We start from the raw sequence: 12,954 nt of genomic DNA, 5'->3' as shown, positions 1-12,954 counted from the left end.
CATACTCACATATCAGAGACAGAGAGATACAGTATAAAACCCACACTCACATATCAGAGACTGTGTGATAAAGTATAAAACCCATACTCACATATCAGAGACTGAGAGATACAGTATAAAATTCATACTCACATATCAGAGACTGAGAGATATAGTATAAAACCCATACTCACATATCAGAGACTGAGAGAAATAGTATAAAACCCACACTCACATATCAGAGACTGAGAGATACAGTATAAAACCAACACTGACATATCAGAGTCTGAGAGATATCGTATAAAACCCATACTCACATATCAGAGACTGAGAGATACAGTATAAAACCCATACTCACATATCAGAGACTGAGAGATATAGTATAAAACCCATACTCACATAACAGAGACTGAGAGATACAGTATAAAATCCACACTCACATATCAGAGACTGAGAGATAAAGTATAAAACCCATACTCACATGTCAGAGACTGAGAGATAAAGTATAAAACCCATACTCACATATCAGAGAATGAGAGATACAGTATAAAACCCACACTCACATATCAGAGACTGAGAGATACAGTATAAAACCCACACTCACATATCAGAGACTGAGTGATAAAGTATAAAACCCATGCTCACATATCAGAGACTGAGAGATAAAGTATAAAACCCATACTCACATATCAGAGAATGAGAGATACAGTATAAAACCCACACTCACATATCAGAGACTGAGTGATAAAGTATAAAACCCATGCTCACATATCAGAGACTGAGAGATACAGTATAAAACCCATACTCACATCCGAGGCTGAGAGATATAGTATAAAACCCATACTCACATATCAGAGACTGAGAGATACAGTATAAAACCCATACTCACATATCAGAGACTGAGTGATACAGTATAAAACCCATACTCACATATCAGAGACTGAGAGATATCGTATAAAACCCATACTCACATATCAGAGACTGAGAGATACAGTATAAAACCCATACTCACATCCGAGCCAGAGAGATATAGTATAAAACCCATACTCACATATCAGAGACTGAGAGATATAGTATAAAACCCATACTCACATATCAGAGACTGAGAGATACAGTATAAAACCTACACTCACATATCAGAGACTGAGAGATACATTATAAAACCCACACTCACATATCAGAGACTGAGTGATAAATTATAAAACCCATGCTCACATATCAGAGACTGAGAGATACAGTATAAAACCCATACTCACATCCGAGGCTGAGAGATATAGTATAAAACCCATACTCACATATCAGAGACTGAGAGATACAGTATAAAACCCACACTCACATATCAGAGACTGAGTGATAAAGTATAAAACCCATACTCACATATCAGAGACTGAGAGATACAGTATAAAATTCATACTCACATATCAGAGACTGAGAGATATAGTATAAAACCCATACTCACATATCAGAGACTGAGAGAAATAGTATAAAACCCACACTCACATATCAGAGACTGAGAGATACAGTATAAAACCAACACTGACATATCAGAGACTGAGAGATATCGTATAAAACCCATACTCACATATCAGAGACTGAGAGATACAGTATAAAACCCACACTCACATATCAGATGCTGAGAGATACAATATAAAACCCACACTCACATATCAGAGACTGAGAGATACAGTATAAAATTCATACTCACATATCAGAGACTGAGAGATATAGTATAAAACCCATACTCACATATCAGAGACTGAGAGAAATAGTATAAAACCCACACTCACATATCAGAGACTAAGAGATACAGTATAAAACCCACACTCACATATCAGAGACTGAGAGATACAGTATTAAACCCACACTCACATATCAGAGACTGAGTGATAAAGTATAAAACCCATACTCACATATCAGAGACTGAGAGATACAGTATAAAACCCACACTCATATATCAGAGACTGAGAGATATAGTATAAAACCCATACTCACATATCAGAGACTGAGAGATATAGTATAAAACCCATACTCACATAACAGAGACTGAGAGATACAGTATAAAATCCACACTCACATATCAGAGACTGAGAGATAAAGTATAAAACCAATACTCACATATCAGAGACTGAGAGATAAAGTATAAAACCCATACTCACATATCAGAGAATGAGAGATACAGTATAAAACCCACACTCACATATCAGAGACTGAGAGATACAGTATAAAACCCACACTCACATATCAGAGACTGAGTGATAAAGTATAAAACCCATGCTCACATATCAGAGACTGAGAGATACAGTATAAAACCCACACTCACATATCAGAGACAGAGAGATATAGTATAAAACCCATACTCACATATCAGAGACTGAGAGATATAGTATAAAACCCATACTCACATATCAGAGACTGAGAGATACAGTATAAAACCCACACTCACATATCAGAGACTGAGAGATATAGTATAAAACCCATACTCACATATCAAAGACTGAGAGATACAGTATAAAACCCATACTCACATATCAGAGACTGAGAGATATAGTATAAAACCCATACTCATATATCAGAGACTGAGTGATCGTCTAAAACCCATACTCACATATCAGAGACTGAGTGATACAGTATAAAACCCACACTCACATATCAGAGACTGAGAGATATAGCATAAAACCCATACTCACATATCAGAGACTGAGAGATACAGTATAAAACCCATACTCTCATATCAGAGACTGAGAGATATAGTATAAAACCCATACTCACATAACAGAGACTGAGAGATATAGTATAAAACCCATACTCACATAACAGAGACTGAGAGATATAGTATAAAACCCATACTCACATATCAGAGACTGAGAGAAATAGTATAAAACCCACACTCACATATCAGAGACTAAGAGATACAGTATAAAACCCACACTCACATATCAGAGACTGAGAGATACAGTATTAAACCCACACTCACATATCAGAGACTGAGTGATAAAGTATAAAACCCATACTCACATATCAGAGACTGAGAGATACAGTATAAAACCCACACTCATATATCAGAGACTGAGAGATATAGTATAAAACCCATACTCACATATCAGAGACTGAGAGATATAGTATAAAACCCATACTCACATAACAGAGACTGAGAGATACAGTATAAAATCCACACTCACATATCAGAGACTGAGAGATAAAGTATAAAACCAATACTCACATATCAGAGACTGAGAGATAAAGTATAAAACCCATACTCACATATCAGAGAATGAGAGATACAGTATAAAACCCACACTCACATATCAGAGACTGAGAGATACAGTATAAAACCCATACTCACATATCAGAGACTGAGAGATACAGTATAAAACCCATACTCACATATCAGAGACTGAGAGATATAGTATAAAACCCATACTCATATATCAGAGACTGAGTGATCGTCTAAAACCCATACTCACATATCAGAGACTGAGTGATACAGTATAAAACCCACACTCACATATCAGAGACTGAGAGATATAGCATAAAACCCATACTCACATATCAGAGACTGAGAGATACAGTATAAAACCCATACTCTCATATCAGAGACTGAAAGATATAGTATAAAACCCATACTCACATATCAGAGACTGAGAGATACAGTATAAAACCCATACTCACATATCAGAGACTGAGAGATACAGTATAAAACTCATACTCACATATCAGAGACTGAGAGATATAGTATAAAACCCATACTCACATAACAGAAATGGAGAGATACAGAGAAAGGCCCACACTCACATAACAGAGACAGATATATACAGAATAAAACTCAGACTCATTTACAAGAGACCGACAGATTCAGCATAAAACTCACCTCCATATCACAAATTAACAGAGTATTCGTTTTATTTTCTAACTATCAGGAATTGGGGTACAGAGTAAAACAATACTAACATACTGGAGAATGCCGGGTATGGAGTAGAGCTCACATTGACATAACAGAGATGGACAGATGCAGCGCAAAATACACATCACACACCAGGAATGGAAATATACATAGAAACATAGAAAATAGGTGCAGGAGGAGGCCATTCGGCCCTTCGAGCCTGCACCACCATTCAATGTGATCATGGCTGATTATGCAACTTCAGTACCCCACTCCCGCTTTCTCTCCATAACTTCTGATCTCCTTAGCCGTAAATACCACATCTAACTCCCTCTTGAATATATCCAACGAACTGGACTCCACAACTTTCTGTGGTAGAGAATTGCACAGGTTTAACACTCTCTGGGTGAAAAAGTTTCTCCTCATATCAGTCCTATATGGCTTATCCCTTATCGTTAGAGTGCTACTCCAGGTTCTGGACTTTCCCAACATCGGGAACATTCTTCCTGCATCTAATTTGTCCAGTCCCGTCATAATTTTACATGTTTCTATGAGATCCCCTCTCATTCTTCTAAATTCCAGTGAGTATAAGCCTAGCCGATCCAGTCTTTCCTCATATGTCAGTCCTGCATCCCGGGAATCAGTCTGGTGAACCTTCGCTGCACCCCCTCAATAGCAAGCACTTCCTTGCTCAGATTAAGAGACCAAAACTGCACAGAATACTCAAGGTGTGGTCTCACCAAGGCCCTGTACAACTGCAGTAAGACCTCCCTGCTCCTATACTCAAATCTCCTCGCTATGAAGCCCAGCATGCCATTTGCATTCTTTGCTGCCTCCCGTACCTGCATGCCTACTTTCAGTGATTTGATGTACCATGACACCCATGTTTCTTTGCACCACCCATTTTACTAATCTGTCACCATTCAGATAATAATCTGCCTTCCTGTTTTTGCCACCAATGTGGATAACCTCACATTTCTCCACACTATACTGCATCAGCCATGCAATTGCCCACTCACCTAACCTGCCCAAGTCACCCTGCAGCTTCTTAGCACCTCCTCACAGTTCACACCGTCATCCAGCTTAGTGTCATCTGCAAACTTGGAGATATTACACTCAATTCCTTCATCTAAATCATTGATGTATATTGCAAATAGCTGGGGTCCCAGCACTGAACCTTGCAGCACCCCACTAGTCACTGCCTGTCATTCTGAAAAGGACCCATTTATTCCCCCTCTTTGCTTCCTGTCTGCCAACCAGTTCTCTCACCACGTCAATACATTACCCCAATACTATGTGCTTTAATTTTGCAGACTAATCTCTTGTGTGGGACCTTGTCAAAAGCCTTTTGAAATTCCAAATACACCACATCCACTGGTTCTCCCTTATCCACTCTATTGGTTACATTCTCAAAAAACTCGAAGATTTGTCAAGCATGATTTCCCTTTCATAAATCCATGCTGACTTGGACCGATCCTGTCACTGCTTTCCAAATGCTGTGCTATTACATCTTTAAGAATGGATTCTAGCATTTTCCCAACCACCAATGTCAGGCTAACCGGTCTATAATTCCCTGTTTTCTCTCTCCATCCTTTTTTAAAAAGTGGGGTTACATTAGCTACCCTCCAATCCATAGGTACTGATCCAGAGTCCATGGAATTCTGGAAAATGACCACCAATGCATCAACTATTTCTCCGGCCACTTCTTTAACTACTCTGGGATGCAGACTTCCAGGCCCTGGGGATTTATTGGGCTGCAGTCCCTTCAATTTCCCTAACACCATTTCCTGACTAATAAGGATTTCCCTCAGTTCCTCCTTCCCGCGAGATCCTCAGCCCCCTCGTATTTTCGGGAGGTTATTTGTATCTTCCTTAGTGAAGACAGAACCAAAGTATTTGTTCAATTGGTCTGCCATTTCCTTGTTCCCCATGATGAATTCACCTGATTCTGACGGCAAGGGGCCGACATGAGACTTTACATATATTTTTCTCTTCACATATCTATAGAAGCTTTTGCAATCAGTTTGTTATGTTCCCTGCAAGCTTACTCTCATATTCTATTTTCCTCCTCGTAATTACATGCTTAGTCCTCCTCTGATGAATTCTAAATTTCTCCCAGTCCTCAGGTTTTCTGCTTTTTCTGGCCAATTTATATGCCTCTTCCTTGGATTTAACCCTGTCCCTAATTTCCCTTGTTAGCTACGGTTGAGCCACCTTTCCTGTTTTATTATTCCGCCAGACAGGGATGTACAATAGTTGTAATTTACCCATGTGATCTTTAATTGTCTGCCATTGCCTATCCACCGTCAACCCTTTAAGTATCATTCGCCAGTTTATCCTATCCAAATCACGTCTCATACCATTGAAGTTTCCTTTAAGTTCAGGACCCTAGTCTCTGAGTTAACTGTGTCGCTCTCCATCTTAATGAAGCATTCTACCATATTATGGTCACTCTTCCCCAAGGGGCCATGCACGACTAGATTTCTAATTAATCCTCTCTCGGTCCACCCAGTCTAGGATGGCCTGCTCTCTAGTTGGTTCCTCGACATATTGGTCTCAAAATCCATCCCTTATACACTCCAGGAAATCCTCCTCCACAATATTGCTACCAGTTTGGTTAGCTCAATCAATATCGAGTTAAAAGTTATCCATGTTAACTGCTGTTCCCTTATTGCACACATCCCTAATTTCCTGTTTGATGCCATCCCCAACCTCCCTACTACTGTTTAGTGGTCTGTGCACAACCCCAACTAACGTTTTCTGCACTTTGGTGTTTCGCAGCTCTACCCATATAGATTCCACATCATCCCAGCTAATGTCCTTCCTTACTATTGCATTAACCTCCTCTTTAACTATTAACACTACCCCACCTCTTTTTCCTTTCTGGCTATCTTTCCTGAATATTGAATACCACTGGATGTTTTGTTTCCAGCCTTGGTTACCCTGGAGCCATGTCCCAGTAATCCCAATTACATCATATAGCTATCTGTGCAGTTAATTCGTCCACCTTATTACGAATGCTTCTCGCTTTGAGACTCAGAGCTTTCAGGCTTGTTTTTTTTAACACTCTCTGTCTTTTTAGAATTATGTTGTAATGTGGCCCTTTTAATGCAGAATGAAACCCACAGGCAATTACCAGAAATTGACAGGAACAGGATAAAATCCATGCTTTCGTGTCAGAAACTAACATACACAGTAAAACCCTCATCCACATACCAGAGATGGACAGATTAGAGTAAAATCCACACTCCCATACCAGACACCCACTATATAAGAAAATAAGAACTTAAGAAATAGGAGCAGGAGTAGGCATACGGCCCCTCGAGCCTGCTCCACCATTTAATACGATCATGGCTGATCGGATCATGGACTCAGGTCCACTTCCCTGCCCACTCCCCATAACCGCTGATTCCCTTATTGGTTAAGAAACTGTCGATCTCTGTCTTAAATATATTCAATGTCCCAGCTTCCACAGCTTTCTGAGGCAGCGAATTCCACAGGTTTACAACCCTCTGAGAGAAGAAATTCCTCCTCACCACAGTTTTAAATGGAGGCCCCCTTAATCTAAAATCCTGCCCCCCAGTTCTAGTCTCCCCAATCAGTGAAAACATCCTCTCTGCTACCACCTTGTCAAGCCCCCTCATAATCTTATACATTTCAATAAATCACCTCTCATTCATTCTTCTGAATTCAATGAGTAGAGGCCCAACCCCCTCAACCTTTTCTAATAAGTCAACCCCTCATCTCTGGAATCAACCCAGTGAACCTTCTCTCAACTTCCACCAAAGCAAGTATATCCCTTCATAAATATGGAAACCAAAACTGCATGCAGTAATCCAGGTGTGGCCTCACCAATAACTTGTATAACTGTAGCTAGACCTCCCTGCTTTTATACTCCAACCCCTTTGCAATAAAGGCCAAGATTGCATTGGCCTTCCTGATCACTTGCTGTACCTGCATACTAACCCCTTGTGTTTCATGCACAAGTACCCCAGGTCCCGCTGTACTGCAGCACTTTTCAATCTTCTCCATTTAAATAATAACTTGCTCTTTGATTTTTTTTCTGCCATAGTGCATGACCTCACACTTTCCTACATTATACTCCATCTGCCAAATTTTTGCCCACTCACTTAATCTATCTGTGTCCTTTTGCAGATTATGTGTGTCCTCCTCACACATTGCTTTCCCTCCCATCTTTATATTGCCAGCAAACTTGGCTACATTACAGTCGGACCCATCTTCCAAGTCGTTAATACAGATTGTAAATAGTTGGGGTCCCAGCACTGATCCCTGTGGCACCCCACGAGTTACTGATTGCCAACCCGAGAATGAACCATTTACCCCAACTCTCTGTTTTCTGTCAGTTAGCCAATTCTTTATCCATGCTAATATATTACCCCCAGCCCCGTGAAATTTTATCTTTACAGTAACCTTTTATATGGCACCTTGTCAAATGCCTTCTGGGAGTCCAAATACACCACACCCACTTTATCCACCTTGTTCGTTACATGCTCAAAGAATTCCAGGAAATTTGTCAAACATGAATTCCCCTTCATAAATCCATGCTGACTCTGCCTGACCGAATTATGCTTTTCCAAATGTCGTGCTACTGCTTCTTTAAGAATGAACTCTTCAACATTTTCCTATCCACAGATGTTAGGTTAACTGGTCTATAGTTTCCTACTTTTTGTCTGCCTCCTTTTTAACCGAGTGCGGCTCTCAGTCCCCGGGCAACACCGAGTGTGGCTCTCAGTCCCCGGGCAACACCGAGTGTGGCTCTCGGTCCCCGGGCAGCACCGAGTGAGGCTCTCGGTCCCCGGGCAACACCGAGTGTGGCTCTCGGTCCCCGGGAAACACCGAGTGTGGCTCTCAGTCCCCGGGCAACACCGAGTGCGGCTCTCAGTCCCCGGGCAACACCGAGTGTGGCTCTCAGTCCCCGGGCAACACCGAGTGTGGCTCTCAGTCCCCGGGCAACACCGAGTGTGGCTCTCAGTCCCCGGGCAACACCGAGTGTGGCTCTCGGTCCCCGGGCAACACCGAGTGTGGCTCTTGGTCCCCGGGCAACACCGAGTGCGGCTCTCGGTCCCCGGGCAACACCGAGTGTGGCTCTCGGTCCCCGGGCAACACCGAGTGCGGCTCTCGGTCCCCGGGCAACACAGAGTGTGGCTCTCGGTCCACGGTCAACGCCGAGTGCAGCTCTCGATCCCTGGGCAACACCGAGTGCGGCTCTCATTCCCCGGGCAACACCGAGTGCAGCTCTCCGGCGCCGGGCAACACCGAGTGCGGCTCTCGGGCCATGAGTCAGAGCAACTGGGCCCGGCAGCAGCTCCCCGACACCAGGAAAAAACAACTTACATTTATACAGCAGGCCCAGCAGTTCCCAGCCGCTCTGTATCAGGTGGGCGCTGGATGTGGAAGTCACTCACTGGCCATCTGTGCGGGTCTGTTTGTTACACCAGTTTGAGCTGGATGGAGAGGGGGAGAAGTTGCTGGGTTTCACCCCCAGTACTTCTGGGCCCAGTGGGACCAACAATTTCCCATGTGGGCCTGTCGAGGGAGATGTGTTCCATTCCCTGAAGGACAGTACTGACCCAGATGTGTTTTTATGACAATCCGGCAGCTTTCATGGTCACTTTTTTCTCGTGCCGGCCCCACAAGTGACCAGATTCATTAAGCTCAATTTCACAACCTGCCTTTGTGTTTTTGTGGGTTCTCTCTCACACTCCCTTTTTCCTGTTTGAAATTCACTTTACAGGGTGTTAAAAGGGAAGGATTTGTAGACTGGAAGCTCAAACCAAATATCACCTCAAGATCTGACAGTCACTCGGTACATCGGGACTGGAATATCATCAGCTTTTGACCATGGAAGCAGAAGGCACCGTTCACAGTGGGGAGAAACGGTACACGTGCTCTGTGTGTGGACAAGGCTTCAGCCGATCATCCAAACGAGAAAGACACAAGTGCAGTCACACTGCGGAGAAACCGTGTAAATGTGGGGATTGTGAGAAATGATTCAACTCCCCGTCCCAGCTGGAAACACATCTGCGAGTTCACACTGGGGAGAGATCGTTCACCTGCTCCAACTGTGGGAAGTGATTAATTCAATCATCCGACCTGCTGACACACCAGCGAGTTCACACTGGGGAGAGGCCGTTCACCTGCTCCGACTGTGGGAAGGGATTCTCTCTGTCAGGCAACCTGCTGAGACACCAGCGAGTTCACAAGTGACTGCATGGCTTGGATTCTGTTGTTAATCGCATCCTGGACTGCATTGTCTTCATTTTGATAGTTGATGTTTATAATTCCTGTAACGCTGATGTTAATAACTCCTGTAACTGGACTGGAGTTTAATATTTGGGATACAGACACATAAATTAGTGTTGCTTCCAACACATTGCTGTGGATTTTTGTCTTTCACACCTGAGGGTTTAGCATCACCGGGCTGGAGCTGAAAAAGGACAATCTGTGGGGAGGATCTTACACGGGGAACAGAACTTCAGCCTGGACACAGTCCTTCAGGGCCACACTGAGATCACCACATTCTTCTGAACTCCAATGTGTATAGGCCCAACCTACTCAACCTATCGTCATAAGTCAACCCCCTCATCTCCGGAATCAACTCTGGAATCTGCAGCTGACATGAACAAGGACCTGAGGCTTATTAAAAGACACATATTTCATTACAGACAAGGTTACACTGGGTGAAATGTTCAATTAGAACATGAGAATATAAGAAATAGGAGCTGGAGTAGGCCATTTGGCCCCTCGGGCCTGCTCCGCCATTCAATAAGATCATGGCTGATCTGATCATGGATTCATTTCCACTTCCCTGCCCACTCCCCATAATCCTTTACTCCCTTATCGCTCAAAAATCTGTCTATCTCCGCCTTAAATATATTCAAAGACCCAGCCTCCATAGCTCTCCTGGGCAGAGAATTCCACAGATTTACAACCCACAGAGAAGAAATTCCTCATCTCAGTTTTAATTGGGTGGCCCCTTATTCTAAGACTATGTCCCCTAGTTTTAGTTTCCCATATAAGTGGAAATATCCTCTCTGCATCCACCTTGTCAAGCCCCCTCATTATCTTATGTTTCGATAAAATCATCTCTCATTCTTCTGAACTCCAATGTGTTTAGGCCCAGCCTACTCACGCTATATTCATAAGTAAATCCCCTCATCTCCGGAATCAACTGAGTGAACCTTCTCTGAGCTGCCTCCAATACAAGTATATCCTTCCTTATATACGGAGACCAAAATACGGTGTCCTTTACAGGCAAAATGCCAAGCAAACCAGCAGCACACTGGCACCTTAACAGTGTGTCATTGGCCTTCAGGCTTTTCTTAAATAGATTTGCTGAGTGGATATAAACTTAAACCAGTTTTGCAGGCGTGATGCTCTATTCACATATTGAAGGTAGAAGAGATGCTGTGAGACACATGCTCAGTCCAGTAGCTGAAAGTGATTAACAGACTGGTTTTGTGTTTAGTGACCCCAGGCGTGTTACCAATACCAGCAAAATCGAAGCCCATGGAATAACAGGGACAGTGGCAGCATGGATATGAAAGTGGCTAAGTGACACACACAGGAGTATGGTTTTGTTTTCAGACTGGAGGAAGTGAAAATTAACATAGAAAAGTTTAAAAGTGATTCATTTTGGGAGGAAGAAAGAGGAGAGTAAATATAAACTAAAGGGGGGCGTGAACAGAGAGACCCAGGAGTATATGTGCACCAATCACTGAAGGTGGCAGCACTGGTTGAGAAAGTGGTTACAAAAACTTAAGGGACCCTAGGCTTCATGAATAGAGGTATAGAGTACAGAAGTGTGGATATTATGTTGAATCTGCATAAAACTCTGGTTCGGCCTCAACTGGAGTATTGTGTGCAGTTCTGGGTCATCATCATCATAGGCAGTCCCTCGGATCGAGGAAGACATGTTTCCACTCTAAAAATTAGTCCTTAGGTGGCTGAACAGTCCAAAACGAGAGCCACAGTCCCTGTCACAGGTGGGACAGATAGTCGTTGAGGGAAGGGGTGGGTGGGACAGGTTTGCCGCACATTCTTTCTGATGCCTGCGGTTGATTTCTGCATGCTCTCGGCGATGAATCTCGAGGTGCTCAGCGCCCTCCCGGATGCTCTTCCTCCACTTAGTGTGGTCTTTAGCCAGGTGTCAGTGGCGATGTTGCACTTTATCAGGGAGGCTTTGAGGGTGTCCTTGTAACGTTTCCTCTGCCACACCTTTAGCTCGTTTGCTGTGAAGGAGTTCTGAGTAGAGTGCTTGCTTTGGGAGTCTCATGTCTGGCATGCGAAAAATGTGGCCTGTGCAGTGGAGATGATCAAATGTGGTCCGTGCTTCTATGCTGGGGATGTTGGCCTGGCTGACGACACCAACATTGGTGCATCTGTCCTCCCAGGGAATTTGTTGGATCTTGCGTTGGTGTTATTTCTCCAGCAACTTGAGGTGTCTACTGTACACAGTCCATCTCTCTGAGGGTGGGTATTACGACAGCCCTGTAGACCATGAGCTTAGTGGTAGATTTGAGGGTGTGGTCTTCAAACACTCTTTTCCTCAAGCGTCCGAACGCTGCACTGGAGGCGGTGTTGACTCTTGTCGTCAATGTCTGGTCTTGTTGATAAGAGGTTCCAGAGGTATGGAAAATGGTCCACGTTGTCCAGGGCCACGCCATGGATTTTTATGACTGCGGGGTGGGGGGTGAGTGGAGGGAGTGCTGTGCGGCGAGGACAGGCTGGTGGAGGACCTCGGACTTACAGATGTTTAGTGTAAAGCCCATGCTTTGCTACGCCTCAGTAAATACGTCGACTATGACTGGGAGTTGAGCCTCTGTATTTTCACAGACACAGGTATTGTCCGTGTATGGTAGCTCAACGACAGAGATTGGGGTGGTCTTGGAGCTGGCCTGGAGACGACGAAGGTTGAACAGGTTCCCACTGGTTCTGTAGTTTAGTTCGACTCCAGCAGAGAGCTTGTTGACTGAGCTGGAGCAATTCTGGCTTCCGCATTTTAGTAAGTATGCGAAGGCCTTTTGAGAGCGTGCAGAAAAGATTTACGAGAATGATTCCAGGGATGTGGGACT

The sequence above is a fragment of the Pristiophorus japonicus genome, unplaced genomic scaffold (genome assembly GCF_044704955.1).
Source record: "Pristiophorus japonicus isolate sPriJap1 unplaced genomic scaffold, sPriJap1.hap1 HAP1_SCAFFOLD_79, whole genome shotgun sequence".
Taxonomy (NCBI): Eukaryota; Metazoa; Chordata; class Chondrichthyes; family Pristiophoridae; genus Pristiophorus; species Pristiophorus japonicus.
The sequence above is the reverse complement of the archived record's forward strand: the minus strand, read 5'-3'. Positions refer to the sequence as shown.